The 18,192-nt window shown below is 44.2% G+C and overlaps 1 protein-coding gene and 1 long non-coding RNA gene across 3 annotated transcripts in view; one reads left to right on the forward strand and one right to left on the reverse strand.

The window, feature by feature from the left end:
* NXN (nucleoredoxin) overlaps positions 1 to 18,192 on the reverse strand; it is a 135,964-nt gene that overhangs the window by 72,664 nt on the left and 45,108 nt on the right. The window lies entirely within an intron of this gene.
* On the forward strand, positions 1,026 to 3,557 carry LOC149997909 (uncharacterized). Of its 2 annotated transcripts, none has more exons than XR_016514368.1 (2): positions 1,026 to 1,283; positions 3,329 to 3,557. It is a non-coding gene; the product is annotated as an uncharacterized LOC149997909 (long non-coding RNA). The 2 variants fall into 2 exon arrangements; XR_016514369.1 differs by having other exon boundaries at positions 1,026 to 1,181.

Here is an 18,192-nt window from a genome sequence, read left to right on the forward strand (position 1 = left end):
CCTGTTGCCCATGGTCCAATTACCTTCCTCTTTCCTTCATTCTTTCCACCACCACCCCATCCTTTTATAGTTCTTCTCTAAAAGAAAAGTCTCCCAAAGAAGCACAAAAACGAAAGATAATAATACATAAGTCAGGAGAAATATTCTGGGGTACACTCCCATAACAAAACTAGGGGTGGGGACAAATAGAATTAAACACCACTCTAAAATTGCTGCAATAATACTTTCCAGAGCAAAAAGGCCTAATCTTTCCCAGCATCAGTCATGGCTCTCCACATTGTCGATCTCTCCAAGGCTGAGCCTTTCTGTTAACCGGGCCTTGGGGCCTGCATCTGTGCCTCCCAGGGCTGTTGGGAGGATTAAGTCCCCTCGTGCTTGTTGCTAGTTCTCATCTATTATCTTTATTTGCACTTTGACTTCACACTTAACTAAATCTAAACATTTATTAAGTTATCCAGTCCCCCCACATCTCATCTCTTCAGCCTCAGCCCAGGGAAGTTCTGTGGAATGACATTTTTTTTTATACAGAGAGCTGTCCCTGGTAAGAGGACCTTCTCATCCCGTTCAAAACTCCCTTAAACCCTGTACCAACAGACACTTCAACCTCTCCGGGTCTCTGAAACAATAAAAAGGACCAAGCAGCCCCGGCCGCCAAAACTGACCACGGCTCAACCAGCTGCATGTGCCCACTCAACAACTCACCCCAGTTTCCAGTCGCCTCATATCCCAGAAAATATTCTCCCTCTCTTTTTTCAAACGGGTCCCTTCTTATGCCCTACTGTTGAAATTATGCCTCTCAGAGAAATCACTGTGGCAGATAAACACAGCATCTGTAATGGAAACTCTAGCATGCCCAACAATAGTGCCACTGTCACACACGCGTGAGCTTTTGCGAAAGCAAGGGATTGGCAACCCGGGGCTGCCGTGCCCAGGAAAATTATTTCCTGTGGGAAAAAGAAAACAACTTTCAGCTCCTGGCAGGTCCCGGGCAAGCCCAAGCCAGGCGCACTGGAGAGCATGAATGCTCGGCCTTCGGGAAGGGGAGGCAGCGGTAAGGGCCGTGCCTGCTCTTGAATGCCCCAGTTGGGAAAGGCAGCTGGGTGAGAACCAACGCGGCAGCACAGACGGAACAAAGCTGCACGGGCCGCCCGACGCTGCTTCGGGGACGATCCATGGGCAAGGTGGGTCCTGTGGCTACGAGGGAGAAAGGAAACTCGATTTCTTTCTGAAAGCACCTTCCACGGTCGGATGCATGTTTTATCCCATCAGTCAGATGCCGAAAGGTAATCACTTAAATTTAATAAGAGGAGGAAAATGCTGAGCAGCCTTGGCAACATCCTGCATGGTCTGCTATTACTGGAAAGAAATGGAGAAATTACAGACAGCATAACCTATTAGCTTCATACTGCCCATTTCCAGGGTGATCAGCAAAATCTTCTTCAATACAGTGTGCTCTTCAGCTCGGTGTTAAACGAATTCTTGGCAAGGGATTATTTAAGGATGACTTGACACTGTGCACCTAGAAGTTCTCCCTGTATTGAGTTGGCTGAACAATATTCAATTCTCAAATAACTACACACCCACTGCTGCCCCTTTCTACCCCCTGGCTATTAGTCTTTGTTCCTACCTCAGCCCCTCCCCCAGGCCTCCCAAGTCCTTTGTGATGGGGTGGGGGTGGCAGGTGCCTGGTGCACTGCAGGATGCTTAGAGCACTCCTAGTTGTAACAACTATGCCCTTGGGGGCAGAACGGACCCCTGCTGAGAGCCACTGGCCTAGTCCCCTGCATTATGCAACTTTGGGAACAAGTTCCCCTCCACTTCCCAGTGCCTGGAACACTTTTGGGCGCATTTTAAAATCTCCTAACTCCTGTTCTGCTGCCAGGAACCAGGCTGGGTGTCACCCCCTCTGGAAAACTACCCTGACACTCCTCCCCCCAGCCTTACCCCCAGAAAGGGAGGGGCTGGGATTCCTCCTGTGCGCGCTTTTCCTCCGGCACCTAGGTTACAGGGTCATCACTGTCTCCTCACTTACTTCAGTAATTCATCTGCCCACTAACTACTTCAGTGAATACGGAGGTGCTGGGTAAGGAAACAGGATCATGAAATAGACACATGGGTTCCTGCTTTCACGTGGACCTACAGTCTAGTGATAGAGGAGTTGGCAATAAACAAAAAACAACAAATGGCTGATATTAATGACAGCTATAAAGAAAACATAGCTGGCCTCTCTCCCCAAGGAGACTTAGCTCTTTGAGGGCAAAGTCTGCTTTATTTATTATTATAACTATAGGGATTAGCACTCTCTGAGCCTTAAAAAACAAAACAAAACAAAACAAATTGAGCGCTTGCTTTCCCCATCTCTTGCCCCGTATGTGACATTTTCTGTTCTCCATCACGAAGATTCAGGGTCAGGGGTTCTCTCCTGGCCCACATTAAGCTTCTTGAAGGGAGGGTCCTGCCCAATTTATAAAGTTTATAGACAAAAAAAAAAAAAACAAAAAGAAAAACAGAGGGATTTTGTTAAATTATTTTCCTCAAGCTCTAGTTTTTAACACTAAACTTTTACTGAAGATATAGCTAAAGCGCTTATGAGGAGAGACAAGCATTTTATAGATGGGAAAACAGAGGCTCAGAAAGGGTGACTTCCCCAAGTCACAAAGCCAGTAAACTGGACCAGGCATCTGGCTCCCAAATCTGAGCTCTTCCCCACCATGTTTCATTGCATCTCATAGCATCAGACCAGTCAGACCAGGACAAGTCAGGTGGAACCGTCAGGAGGAAATCTCTTTCCTCGCAGAAGGCTGTTGGCAGATTGTGGCCAGCTTTTGGGATCCTCCCAGGGCGGGAAAGGGGAGGTGGTGAGTTTATTTACAGGCAAAAGGGATCTGCTAGTTCAAGGAGAAGAAAAATGAATGACATTAATTTTTCAAATTCTTACCTCTGGGACCGGGCCTGAACTTTAGCACGTTATTAGCAAAGCCAAAAATCACTCAAAAGCTAACGCCTAAGAGAACAGGGCCAAAAATCTCTGCCTTTTTTTTCTTTTCAAGGAAAGAAAGGTTTGTAATATTTAAAAGGTCAGGATTGTGCTGCACAGATGTTCAGAATGACCCCGTCTGTTGGGCTGGAAAGCATCTTCTGAGAGGCAGGGTGGTTCCGAGGGACGAGCATAGACTTCAAGACAGAGCTGCGTTCTAACTGGCGTCCACTTAACCTCTCCAAACTTCGGGGTTTGGAGGGAGGCATGTGATAACTATGTTTAATGGGAGAACAGTACCTGGCACGGAAGTGGACACTTACCCAGGGCCGGCTCCTTTCCATTCTGCAGTTCATGCCAGGGAAGAACCTCGGCCTGGGAAACAGGACACCTGGCGTCGCCTTCCAGCTCTGCCCAGGCTCAACATGACACCAGTATTTAACTGCCCTGGCCTCACCTTCCTCACGGGTACCTACCTCAGAGAATCGTAATAGGCTTAAAGGACACAGCATTGGTTGAAACCAGCACAATGCCTGGCAAGTTGCAGGCACCCAATAAATGTTAGCTAAATTGGAATCAACTGGAATTTGTCCTGTAAACACTCATCATGAAACTTCCCCTCAACTTGCTGTTTAAACAGAGACTGATGCAGTTCCATCTGTCCATCAGCTGGACAGCAAAACCAGCCAGCGCTCCCAGCCCCCTAGGGTCATCTCCCCAAAATCGTCGTCGGCAGCCGTCCGTCTCGAGAGACGATGGTGTAGCTTCTTAAGAGTCTATCTGCACCGCCGAGAATGGCTGTGCAGTCCGACTCGGGAGTGACACGGTATCTAACACGGTATCCCCAAAATACCCCCAGGGTGTTTGCTCCAGCTGGTGAGGCGAAACTGAACCTGAAACGAAGGGAAACTATTCCTGCTGTCCACCCAGTGCTCACCAGTCTTATCTATTACCCGCTGCTCCCACCTGTACAAGGAACAAATACCATCTACCCCAGACATAAATCAACAGTAGCTCTTATCATTCTTACAAACTATAAATGTAACGGAAAAGAAAACTTAACTCCCAGCACCCACAATCTTCACGTAGAAGGCATCACAAAGCCTTTCTGAGCCTGGAGAATCCCGGTGAAGGTCCTGAGCACACCTATGTAGAGGAAGGTGCAGGTGGATGAGGGAGACAGCAGTGACAAAAAAAATACTATGATGCTGTCTCACTGGGCCATCCTACCCTGCTCCATCCCCCAAAAGGGGACCAGAGAAGGCGATTTCAAGTCAGTTGTGATTCAGTGGCAATGCTACAGGCTTTGCAGGACTAGTCTTCTTTACCCCAAAACTACCTGCAGAGAAGTGAGGGAGGGAGTGAAGAGGAGTGACGCAGAGACGGGCACCCCTACATGCTGGTGCCCAGTCATGTTAACAGGACAGCTATTTGGCTATCCAAAGTAGTTCAGCACAAGGAAGGATTGCAGTACCAGCAGCAACCAAAGCAGCTAACAGTTATGAGGTGCTTACCTCTTTCATTCTGTCACAAGTTTTATACACATTGGCTCATCTAGTATGTACACCAACTCTCTGAGGTATCATTACTCCCATTTCCCGGATGGAACGCTGAGGTTTGGAGAGGCTAAGGAACCTGCCCGAAGTCATACAACCCATAAAGTGGCTTGGCAGGGTTTTCTACTCACAGCCAGAGGCCTGACATCTGTCTTAACTCAAAGATCAGAATATCTCCCCCTTGGAGTGACCACTGCAGACCCCCCACCCCCACCACACACACACACACACACACACACACACACACGTTCTTACTAAAAATTTCTGTTCCTTTGTTTGTAGGAAAAAGTCACTAGTCCATGGACAAGGAGGAGTTAAGGCCACAGTTGCAGACTTAAGAGCTCCAAGTTTTCTGTTTTGTGAGCTGAAGTCAGACTTGTAGCATTAACTTTAATGTAAATTTTTTGAGGTGATTCATGTAGAATTCCTGCCAAGAATTTTAATAATCAGACTGAATTAGAACAAACTCTGTCGGTACATGCCTAATAACATCTGCTGATTTAACAGTTATCCTGCAAGCCTCCCAGAGCCTGGAGCAGGGCTGGCGGAGGAGGCTGTGTACGGCCATCGTCAGAGGAGAAAGACACCTGCGGGTAGCCTGTGGCTTCTGTCTTCCATACAACTAACAACTGGCGCCCCTTTTGTAGATCCCATAGCCCCCAGGGACGAAAGGAAGGGACGCAACAAATCAGAAAAGGCTCATAAAAAGGAAAAACCTTCCCCAAGATCTCCTTTCTACTACAAGCTGAGGGCTATAAAGTACTTCTCTGTAATGTGATGATTTTCAGCGTTTTTTCCTGCTCTGACTCAATGCATTCCCATCAGTAACAGGGACTGGCCCACATGGCGGTATCTCTTTAAGGGGAGGGAGAGGTAGTGGGAGCAGCTAATCTTTACTCCCCGCTCTTGAAGAATCAGTATCCTTAAGGGTTGGGACTTACACAATTTGGCAAAGCCCCGGGAGAATCTGTTTCTCATCTTCCTCTCCTCTGTCCTGGTCACATATAAGCACAGACACACGTGTGAGCTACACACAAACTCACACTGACACTCACAGCACGTGGACCTAACACACAGGCCCCAAACAAGCGGTGTGTCAGTGGATCCACCCTTTCCTGGCAGGCAGTGTCATTAAGATCACAAATATTATATTAAAATTATAAAATAATTTATAAGCTTCTTCAAGGAGTCTTTGAAACAGAAAGGGAAGTTTAGGTCAACCGCCCCACCCCAGACAGGGGACAGTGTTACATGCCAGAATGGCAATAAAATATAAAGGCATATTATTTGCTGAAGACACAAATTATGCTATTGCAAACCATGAAAAATGGCTCTAGCCATTACTATCCAATAGAAATATAACGTGAGCCACACATATAATTTTAAATTTCCTAATAGTCACACGAAAAAGGTAAGAGACAGGTTAAATTAATCTCAATATGTTTAACTCAATATATCTGAAATATTATCATTTCAAAATATAATCAATATGAACTATTAGAAATAGGATAGCTAACATTCTTCCATACGTAGTCACTGAAATCCAGTATGCATTTTAAACACAGCACATCTCCATCTGGACTAGCCGTATGTCAAGTGCTCAAGAGCCACATGAAGTTGGTGGCTACGGCACCAACTACACAGCTCCAGGAATTGGTACAGCACAATTAAGAAAAGTTCAGCCCTGGTCAGGTGGCTTGGTTGACTGGAGCATCGTCCCATACACCAAAAGCTCATGGGTTCAATCCTCAGTCACGGAGCGTACGTAGGTTGCAGGTCCAATACCCGGTCAGGGCGAGTACAGGAGACAACCAATGGATGTTTCTCCCTCCCTTCCTCTCTCTTTAAAATCAATGAACATATCCTCAGGTGAGGATTAAAAAAAAGAAAGAAAAAAGAACAGTTCAGAATTCTGGGTTACTTCTAAGTTGTGTACTTCTAAATGACTAGCCTATAAATAATGCATACATACTATGTTTTAAAAGATTTTTTAGTAAGAAAAATATTTAAGTTCATGCTTGCTCATTTACGACTCAATAGCTCTGGGCAAGTTAATTTTAAACTTGACTTCAGCTTCATCAAATGTAAATGGAGATTTTTTGAAAAATATGTCAACACAAACTTTTGTTACAGGGCTGTTGTAAGGACCATATGCTATAATGCACATGGAAGTGTTTTGTACAATGATATGCAAATGCTAATTATTGCTATAACAGCTCCTGTAAGAGAATAAATAGATCATTCTTGCAGATCAACAACATTCTTCTCTGCAGTCTATAAACATTTTGCACACAGCTGTCCTTCCTTCCTGGAGGCATCTAAACAGTAAGAAGTGCACAGCCATAATTCCCTAACACTGTTACCATATCAGACGCTATAAACCTCCTTCACAAGAAAGATCCCATCGTAATTTCCAAGTGATATTTAAACTGTTAAATAGATATTATGTTAAAATGAAGACCTTGCTTTAAAAACAGGAAGAGATCATTGATCAGCAGATTCTAGTGGGAACTAGCTTTGCCTCCAAGGGAATTAGACAATTAAAAAAAAGTTCTGAACTAGTGAACAAAGGTGGAGAACATCTACCCCGCACCCCACCCACCCTAACTTGTTCCCTGCCTCCAGCCTTCTGACTCTTTTACGAGATTTCACAAACTACTGTGAATGTGGGTGGTTAGAAACAATCAATGTTGTAAGACTGAGAAGAGAGTTGATGTCTAAATATTTCCTGAGAGCTGAACAAAAGACCTGCTAGATGTCCTTCCCTACCCAACCTCTTATGATAATGAAGCTTTGAATAGTGATTAAGTAGTAATTATTTTATAAAGAGTGAGTCATATAAAAAGAAACCAAAGAAAGCTTTTTTGTCTTTGAGAATTAATTGCAGGCAGAGAACAAATCCTTGTTTCCAAAGGCCACCTGAGGTACTTGGTGTTTGCACCCTTTCTTGGAGACACAGACACCCACCCCCACCCCCCCATCCCCGGTTGGCAGTCATGAAGACCACCGATGACACCATCCTCACTTTACCATTAAGCCACAAGTGCCTCTGGTTTTCTGAAGTCCGTCCAGATTATATCTAAGATCAGCCTTTTCCAAAGTATGTTCTACACGGGGTTTCCTAGCATTGGTTTCATTAGGGAGGAGCGGGCAGGGATGTTCCATGGCCGGATGACTTGTGGAAAATCGTGCATCTACACTGTTCTCGGGGTTCTTCTACTGCTCAGAGACATTAATATGGTAGTGTTCGGGGGAGGAGGGGAGGGATTTGACCATAGACTGAACCTTTTTTCAGATATCAGATCTGGAGTATTCTTAAGTAGCTGTAAGCATGCTTTCAGACACTTCCACCTTCATAAATGGCCACAAAATATACTGAGTGGCAGGGAAAAAATGCAGACAGGTTCTCTCCTGAAGCTAGTTGAGTATCTATTTTGTTTTTAGACTTGCTGAACTGCACATCAAAGCCGACCCTCAACAGAGCTAGACTCAGCCATCTGATGCAACAGGCTCGGTGTAACTGGCCTGTCTCACTATGAGTTCTCTGTTCTGCCTTCTCGGTTATTCCCCAGCCTCCCTTCCGAGACCCCTGTGGCCCCTAACCAAAAGCATTCCCGCTTTTGTACTGGAAGGAACCAATATAAAAAGTATCAACATTCTGAAACAAAATACAATCATAACTTCTATTATCTTAATTGAGTGGGTCTCCAGGGCGTGCTCAGAGTAGGAACACACTGCAAAGAAAGAATGACTTCAACCCTGACCCCCGAGTTCTCTCCTTTAGAGTCCCATTTGGCTGTTTCAAAAGCCTGTATGCCACCCTTCTAAACAACCATTACGGTTAATTTTGAATAGTGTACAACAGTGGGTCCCCAACATGGGCTGAGGGCCCCAGGCGAGAATCTTGGGGTCATTACGTAGGCCCTTCTAATAACCACATGAGAACCAAAAATTGACTGCAGACCCAAAACTCAAAAGTACAACTGCTATTATAGGACGGAGGCCATGAAACCTTTTCCTGTTAAAAAGGGATCCCCGTGTTTTAAAAACCTGGAAATCAAGACTAGTACTTTTAATAAATAAAACCCCCTGCCAGTAATCTGACCTATTAGCAAGGAAAGAAGATATCTCAGTACCTTCTTTCAAGTTGCAGATTAAATGATAAATACACACACACACACTTTGATTTTCTTAGCTCTAATCTCATAAGACATGGCAAAATTTGAAATTACAAATGCTCGTAAACCCAAACATTGTAGACTGTCCTCCCTGGAGTTACTGGTGTGCCTTTAGAATGAAGACTCAATAGAACATTTTGACAGACCTGCAGTGATTGGAAAACAATAAAGCCACCAAAACGATGACTATCTTAGACCATTCACAAACGACGGCATTTCTTTATTTCTGCTGCAGTTCTGAAAAGAATGAAAAATGGGGGTTTTATAAACTTTTGTTCCAAAGGAAACAAGTCTTAAAGAACTACTGTGAGTGATGTCCTCTTATAAACTACAGTAATGGGGAATGGTATGCAATAAATAATATATCTTAAGAAAAGTTAGCAAGTGAGATCTCCTTTAATATCTGCTTCTATCCACCCTAGATATTATTAAAAAGTCTTCATGAGATACTCCTAACATAAAGGTAATTTATTTGTCAGGAGAAAATCTTAAAAGTCATTTCACCCATTTATAGTGAAGAGTTCATGAAGACCTACAAGAGCAATTGGTTTTTAAGCAATTGTTCTTTCTATTAAAAGTTCTGTCCATTTCTAGCACGGTGCAACATGTCACCTTCTAAATCAAACCATCTTTGACTTAAATTCTAATCTTTGTAAGTGGCATAGAGAGATGATAAAATGTTTTCCAAATGCTGTGGGAATTTCTTAAAGCTCCCAATGCATAATACTGTCTGCTATGTTTTCTTTTCTTTCTTTCTTTTTAAGAATTTACCATCAGTTCCAAGTTAAGAGTGCAATTGCAACAAATACTCAGAACTGATGACTTAAAAAAAAAACTATTTTCTATACACACAGCATTATTGCTTCGATGAATTAATGCCAACAAATGTGGTCAGTATTGTTTCCAGATTCTCAAGCAATTGTACTCCTTGTTACAGTCGACCCAATCCCGTCTGTCCTTCATTACTTAATTTTCAGTCATTTGCAAACTCAAAAGTGAAAAAGTAGAGGCATCTGGGCAGTAGAACAAGCACCGCGGCGCAGTCCACAGACTTTCTCACGTAGGCCTCTCCATACAGATCCACTGTAGAAAGAACGAGTTCACTCCCCAGACACAGGCGACTTTGGAAGGGCGGTTTCCATGTTATAGGGGAGAGAATATGGACCTTAAGAAAGATTCTTTCTTGTTATAGGTTATCTTTTTCCTTTTTTAGCGTTTTTAAAAGTATCCTTTGCTGATTAACTCCATTCTGTCTATTCCCTCAAAGGACTCCAAGTTCCCACAATACATATGTATTCAATTTTATTGCTTTGCACTTGATATATTGCTTTATAACTGTTCAAGGCATTTTTGGTGAACATTATGTTTCTGTCTCCCAAACTTACACTCTAAGCTTCTTAACGATAAAAACCATGCCCCTGCCTCCACCCTGGGATGTTTTTCTTTACCATGACAGCATTAAGCCTATAAATTAATTTTGATTAAATGAGATCTTTACAATAGTTCACATTTCCAGCTAGGAACAATCTGTTTCTCTATTAAGGCAAGTCTGTCCCCTCCCCGCCCCCCCCCACCCCGCTTTCTTTAATGCCTAACCAAAGTTTGGTAGTTTAACTGTAAAAACAAAACATGCACATAGTTAAAAAACAAAATAAAACTTCAAGTGACTTTCTCTCTCTCTACCCAGGTTTCAGTCTCCCCCTATGGAGGTAATGCCTCTCGACAGTTTCTTACGTGGCTTCCATAAGATGTCCATGAATGTGCATAGTTATATGAGCATAAATCTCTCTCCCCGCTGCCTTGCTTTCAAAACTCTGGGCCAATTATCAATTTATCAACTCTCAGCTGGGAAAGAAAAAAAAAACATTTAAAGGGAACAGACCAATTTTCATAGATTCGGTCATGAAGGGTGAATTTAGAGCTGAGAGATAATGAACTGATATTGGGCACAGAAGCTCAATCAGCATAAGCACATCAGACACAGCATAAACTACCAACCCTTCCAACCACAGCAGCTCCGCCGCGTGCGTGCACCAGTGTCCTCAATCAGTCTTTTGGTCATAGGCACGTACATCATCTCACATTTTAACTGCAAATACTGCCATGATGAATCTCACTGTACAGACAATTTTGTTTGTATTGGTAAATTCTGTTGGACACATTCCTAAAACTGAAGTGGTAGGTCGAAGGTAATACACATTTTAATTTTGAGTGGCACTGCCAGAGAAGCTGTGTCTGTTTGCACTCCCTCTCACCACGTGTGAGCGCCTGCTTCTTTGCACCCTTGCCAGCGCTGTATGTTACCAAATGTTCTTCTTGGCAGTCCGATAGTGACACATCACAGTTCATCAGCTGCACTTCTGCCATTATAAGTGGAACCAGGTATCTCTTCATGTTTACAAACATATTTTCATTTCTTTCTCGGTTTAAATTCTTTACTCAAATTGATTTTAAGATCCCTTTCTGCATCAAAATAATGGACCTGTTCTCTGTCATATGTGTTAGAAATGTTCCCCCGGCCAACAGTTTGTCATTTGATCTGGTTTCTGGTATCTTGAACCACACAGAAGTTTTATCTTAGAGTTTAATCTCTTTTCTATTCACCCACAAAATCTAGCTTAATTTTCTGATCACGAATATATGTTAACTTCCTTTCAAAAATGTAAAGCCAGACAAAAAAAAAAAAAAATTAACAACCAGTCACCAAAAATCCTTTCCTGGAATTTGGGAGAATTTAGAAGAGAAATAGCTGTTAACCAAATCACTGCCAGCACCCCATGACGTCATTCATCGCAATGGCATCTACAGATCTCTGGAAAAGCACATTTTCTCATTTTGTTTGAAACGTCCATATGCTTGTCAGTTTCCCGGAGTCCAGCAACCCTCTTTGCCTCTAGTAAAAGAGTCTTTGGCTTAGCTATTTCAAAACAGAAGTGATTACAGATGAAGATTTTGGCCCTTGCCCTGCTACAGCAGAGACTCTTCAATACAACTCCCAGTTCAATAGGCAAGGAAAAGGTACTTGGTCAATTTCCCAGAGAAACTATGGCCAACACAAGACCAAAAACAAACAAAAAAAACGAAGTGAGCAGGTTCTCCAACTACCTACTAAGTCCCTGGGCAATGGACAAATGACAGATAGTCTCATATATAACTTTCCTCTGCTGGCACCTCCTTCTTCTTATCCTTTCCAGTAACAGAACAGAGAAAAATGAAGTTGGAAAAAAGAAACATTGAAAAAAAAAACATAAAAAGAAATGATTTCTTGTTCACTTCCATTGGTATAAAGTCACTTATGTTACAGCAAGGACATTAACTGATTAAAATGGTGTGTCTTCCTAAATTCTGGGAAGATTTTAACTGCTTTCTATTTGTTCTTGGTATTTGAACATGATGACACAAATTAATGTCTGTGTAAGTGGGACCGGTAAAAAATAACAATCAATGAGCCACCACCATGATAAGCAAAGATTTTTTTGTAGGGGGTTTATTTGACAATCCCGCCCCCCAATCCCCGACAAATGTCTGTTTATTTTGCAAACACTTCTTGAGTACCTGCCAAGTGTTGAGACCTACAGACACAGACTCCCTGCCTTCCAGACGTACACATACTGTCTAATGAGAGACTGAAACATGAAAATAATGATTACAGTCACCTGTTTTAAGCCTGTTCATGGAAGAATGTGCCAAGTGCTAAGGACAACCACGGGGTATATCCAACCAGACTGGAAGTTAGGGAAAAATCTCTGGATAGCGTGAATGTGAACTATTCCAAAGAGAAGCCTGGAAATGGGAAGGGGAGTGATGGGGCAAGAGATTAATGAAGGGTTCGTGGAGGGAGAAAGAAGATTTTTTGAGGAGGAAGTTAGACAATACGACAGTAGAGGAAAGTTTAAAAACTAATACACAGGTTTGTAATTGATGTAGCAAGCAAAGTTCCCCAGGGAGACAGGAATATATACAACTTAACAACTATTTATTAAATGCTAACTTGTGCCAGCATTGGACTAGATGCAGACAAAGATGATTGATAAGGACTTGCTTCTAACCCTGGAGGAGCTCAGAGGAGTAAGGTAATTAACTCAATACACAGTGAAGAGAGAGAGAGAATTATGATACGGGAGGTGCAAAGTACTGTTAGTACATGGGAGGCATACCTGACCTGTATTTGGGGAATCAGGACTTCTCAGAGGAACTGGTAAGTTTGTAGCATCAAGAACAGAGGTAGAGGAATGAAAGAAAACAGGATGAATAAAAATACTAACGAGGTGGGGTGGCAGAAAAGAACTTGTTTTGGAAAAATAAGATTTTATAGTTGAGAATAAGTGGGATGAGGATTAGAACCTTCAGAGTACAGAAAAAGTAAAATTCTGGATGACATCCAGAAATTGTTTCTAAGAAAGGAATAAAAGCGAGAATTAATTAGTATATACTGTAATGCTCACCAGCTTTGGTACAGGAATGGAGAAATACAAGAATGTCCTGGAACTGGAAACTTGGCAATGACAGACCTATCAAAGCAAGGGTGACAGTCTCGGAGACCAGGAAGCACAGCACTAACATGGGTGACCCCATACAGGGGACAGAGCTGCAACGCCCAGGATTTCCCTTCTAGGTCTTTTCTCCCCCTGTCCCTACAGTTTTGGTCTCCAAGCAATCAGTCCTGTTTTTATTTCAATGCTCAGTTTGAAACCACATTTTGAAAAGGCACTTCTTGAAAGGCAAAGATTGGCAGAAAAATACTGAAGCTCTTAAGAGCTCCTGTCTAGCTGCCAAAGCATTGTTTTAGTCAAATGTCAAATGAAAGGGGAGAAACAGAATGATGATTTTATTTGAATTGCTTCCAATGAAAAGTAACCTCCAGCGAAACACTGGGGCCACTTTGCTGGAAATCCTGGCATGTCGACAGCAGAAATGGAAGGAGAAAATTGCATCTTCCAGAAAGCCCAGTATCAAATAGGAAAAACCGCAAGCAGTGATGTGCTTTCGGGTTCCTGTGGTCAGGATCCATTTTATTCTTTTCTACTTCATCCCTCTGAAAATGAAATTATTTTAAACATAGTTTTTTTCCTTACAGGGGGCTTTTGGAAATGATTAAAGGTCAAATCCCTTGTTTTAAGTAAACTTAATATATTAAATTCCAAATTTACTGAACTAAAAAAAGGAGGGGATGAAAAAAATATATTCCCAAACTTTAAAATGAAGACTTCAGGATAAAGTTAAGCGATGATCTCTCCTAGTGAAATGTGAAATGGCACCCCAGATGGATTAGCTACTGTCAATATCTAAGTATTCGGGGATTCCAGGGGTCCCTGTGGCACAGAGGTCAGTGTAGCGAGCAAATGGGGGGACTGAAAAAGAAAGGATGAAGCAGAGATCTTGGAGGTGTGACACTGTCACCAAGTATCGAAGAGGCTTAACAGTTACGCTCTTAAGTTACAGCAGCCAGTGTGCCTCCAGGTTAACTGCCGTGTTCACCTCTTTCTAAGCAACTGCTGCCTCCCTCCCTTCCTTTCTTGGCATTTCACTATCTATTCTTTCTTTTCCTCCAACTTCAATGAGCTACAACGAACAAAACTGTATATAGTTGAAGGCGTAGTGTGTGATGATATGATATACACTGTGACGTGATGGACACAACCAGGCTAACGAACACAGCCGTCACCTCACACAGCAACCGTTCTTTGTGTCTACGTGGGAAGAACACTTAAGATCTCCTCTCATAGTAAATTTCAAGTATTCAAAACAGTATTATGAACTATAGTCACTGAGCTGTATAGCAGATCCTTCCCTTAGACATTTTCTAACCAAGCTGAGGGAAGATATTTTCAGCAGGTCTGCATCTTCACGCATTAACCACATTTATTAGACGCGTACTACGTGCCCTTTCCCATTACACACCTCAGAGTTACAAAGCGAATAGACTGTGCCTCCGACAGGGTTGTTTGCTCTCCTGTGGACAAAGGGATGAAGTGTTCTGTGTTTGGGACTCGTTTACTCATGAACCGAAAGCCAAGCCCCGGGGGGCACCTTATCATTTGTGGCAACTGTCCCAGATCATCCTGGTTCCTTCTCAACCTGCTCCCACTCTCTGATCATGCTGCCATTTCTTTCCTGACCTTTGTCGTCTGGTCCCATTTTTCACTTCATGCCAACTCCTTGAACCTAGCGTTGGTGCCTGTGGGCTGCTCCCTCAAGAACTGGGCTCGGATCCCCTTCACCATCTCCACCCAATACAGACGACCTGCCCCCGGCAGATGCTCCTGCCCGACCCAGCCCCTGGAGGTAAACTCCGGCTTCCAGAGCTACAAAAGGCACGTACGAAGTCCCCCCAGCCCCGTCCCCCAGGAGCAACAGGAAGGAGCAGCTAATGCTCTCCAGGAAGGCTTTGCAGAGCAGGTGATGGCTAATCCCAGTCTCAGGGGATAAGCAGAATGAGAAGGGTAGGAAGAGCATTCCAAACAAAGGAAACAGCATGGCAGTGAAGAAAACAAATGGATTTTGTAGTCAGTTTTGTGGACAAGAACCCCTAACGGAGAGTAATAAAATGTTTACTGACCTCTTAGTTTATGAGTCACATGGCCCAGCACAGGGCACATAACAGAAACTCATTATTTGTGGAGTAAATGAAATATCAGCTGCATTTAAAAAGTAAAGTGTTGTGTCTAAATCAGAAAATAACCTATACCATTATCCAACTAGAAGTACCAAAAACAGAAATAAAACCCCCAGAAAATTCACTATCACCTCTCGAACACAACAGAGCTCTTTGCCTCTGTAATCACAGAATGACAAATGAGGCCGTGGTAGGCCTGGACCTTTGTGCAGAAATAGAGCCACCGAACCCCAGGCCCAACGGGATCTGATCTTGATTAAGGTTATTTTCCTTCGTAACACTCAGTTTGCAGGGGAAAGGAAGGAGGACCTAAAAGGAAACTGCAGGAGCCCGAAACATGTCAGGGAGTTTCATCACAGCCTTTTATTTCCTTGGTGACCTGGACTCAGGGAGCCATAATTCCTGTCTTGGTTTTGGCTACTGTGTCAACAATTCAGCTCCTACCACCTTCTGTCTTTGCTTCTTGACTTAAAAATGGTTTGGATGGACCCTGGTGAATTTAAGGACTCAGGTAACAAAATAAGGTAAATCAAGTTTGCACAGTCTCTTTCCTTATTAGAATGGTTCTGAGATGATTATTCCACCTAAACAGCCTTGGTTATAGGGTTCTGTCCATGCAGTGTGACAATTCCTTCATCTAAGATGCTATTAAGTGCATTGTAACAGCGATGAAAAAGCTCTATAATCTCAGCATAATTGAGACTTAACGCAGCCAGTTTTGTGAAGTCAGATTGCTTTCTATATACCTAGTTTTACTGTGAGTTATAGACTCTGAGTCCCCTCAGGCCTCGCCCACTGGAATCCCAGCATTCATCTCATTTGGCCCTCAAATGAGAACGAGAACGGCATCCATCAACATTTATGAGGTAGTACATAGCTCTGGAGGCAAGCAACAAGTGGAAAAATAATGTTGGAAAGGAATCCAGAAAATCCACCTCCATGCAAAGCAGTCCTGATAGAAAACACCTGGAAATACACTCCATTCCATCTTGGCAGACCACACTGGTGTGTGAGCTCATCTGGCTATACTTCCCTCTGTTCATCCTACAAATTGATATTCACTAACATCCAGGCCATGGAAAAAAATGTACCTCCTTCTCTCTCTGCTTCAAGTCTCGCTAGCACCCTTGGGATCTCCATCAGCCGGCTAGGCTGCCCACCCAGTTCCATAACCACCTCCATGCTAAGGACCTTCGCCTTCAACTCACTTTAGCATGGCAACATCCTAAATCTTTAACACTCAAATAACCCTCAAATCCAAAATTTCAAACTCAGACATCCTGCTTCCTGTCCCTCCATCTCCCCAGTCAGCTACTTCTTTGTCTTTGGGGTATCTGACATCTTATAATTGTTCAAATTGAGCCTGAGAAACCACTTGGCTCTCTGCTCAGCCAGGTGCACCTGAAAATACCCAGGCCCTTCCCTGGAATCTGACCTCGCAACCCAGCAGCACCTGCACAGACCCCTTGGCCTTGGTGCATGCCTCGCCTGCCTGGCCTTGGCATAGTCTCTTACCCAAGTTCCTCCCACATTCTCACTCCGTGTCCTGCTCCCTCCGCACGTGACCAGCCCTCGCCAGCTCCTGCCAGGTCTGCCGTGTGCTCGCAGGCCCTCACTCTTATCCAGAGTCACCTACCGTCAGCCTGTGCCCAGGGTCAGGCTCATCAGTTACACTCTCGCTGGCAGCAGCTACGACATACTCAGCTAGCTCTGCCCTGCTAATCTATTCTCCAGGTCCTCCCCTGCCAAGGAGGAGCCCGCTGCCCAGAAATCCTTTCAGTGGTTCGCCTTCTGCTCCCTGTCTCGGGCCCACGGCAGCTGCTCCCAACGTCTACAGGTCTTCTACCGCAGCAGCCAGTCACTCAACAACCTGGTCTCAGCTTCACCGAGAAAACGGGGCAGCCAGCAAGGACTGGTTCAGCCCCTCCTCCCTCTTTTTCCCTCCTCATCTCCTTCCCCCCAGTCTCAGACAGAGGTACCCTACCTCCCGCCACCCGCGCTTCCACCTGTGCTCCTGCTGTTATCCCAAATCGGCCACTCGCCCATCAAATACAGAGAACATCGATCTCACAGATCTGTAGTGAAGGCGGAGTGGGACCACATATAGAAAGCACCTAGAACAGTGATGGCACATACAGAAGAGTGTCTTCTTTTACTGCTCCCTGTCTTTTCCCTCACCCTACAGAGGCAGATCTGTACCACCCCCAAAACAGCTGGTTATGCCCAAGCAACCGCTTTCTTTGTCCACTCAGCACCAAGCTTCCTGACTCACCGCCCCTTCCTTAGCCCCGCACACTCTTTGGCTCCCTGTAGGAGGCTTCTGCCCTTGCAGTCGTACAGAATCTGCTCTCAGCGAGGTCGCCGATGACTTCTAATGGCGAATCCAATGTCTAGTTCTCAGTTTACTCAGCCATGGAAAACCACCGCCCTCCCTCTCTTCCTTGAAACTCTTCCCTCGCCTCTCCTGGCTCTTTTGCTTCTGTGATTTGTCCTTAGTCTCTTACACCAACCCCTCTGCCTGCCCCCTAGACACCCGGCTGCTGGGTCTACCCTTGGCTTTCTCCCCCCGCCCCCCCAAAGATAGCTCATCTCCTCCCACAACTTGGACAGCGCCTGGTATGCTGATGATTCCTCACTGATTCCTCATCCAGCCTCTCTGCAGGGCTCTATCGGCCAGCTGTCTCCACCTAGTTATCCCAACGAGACTTCAAATTCAACATGTCCAAACTGAGGTTACTGCTTCCCCCAAACTGCTTCTCTTTGTGTATCTCTTCAACCCAGTTCCCTGCTTCAAACCCCTGGGAGTGTGCTGGGCAAAGGACGTAATTCTAGTAAACCCACCTCAGGGGTCATCTGTGACCCTCT

The sequence above is a fragment of the Furipterus horrens genome, unplaced genomic scaffold, assembly GCF_987537825.1.
Source record: "Furipterus horrens unplaced genomic scaffold, mFurHor1.1.pri manual_scaffold_11, whole genome shotgun sequence".
Lineage (NCBI taxonomy): Eukaryota > Metazoa > Chordata > Mammalia > Chiroptera > Furipteridae > Furipterus > Furipterus horrens.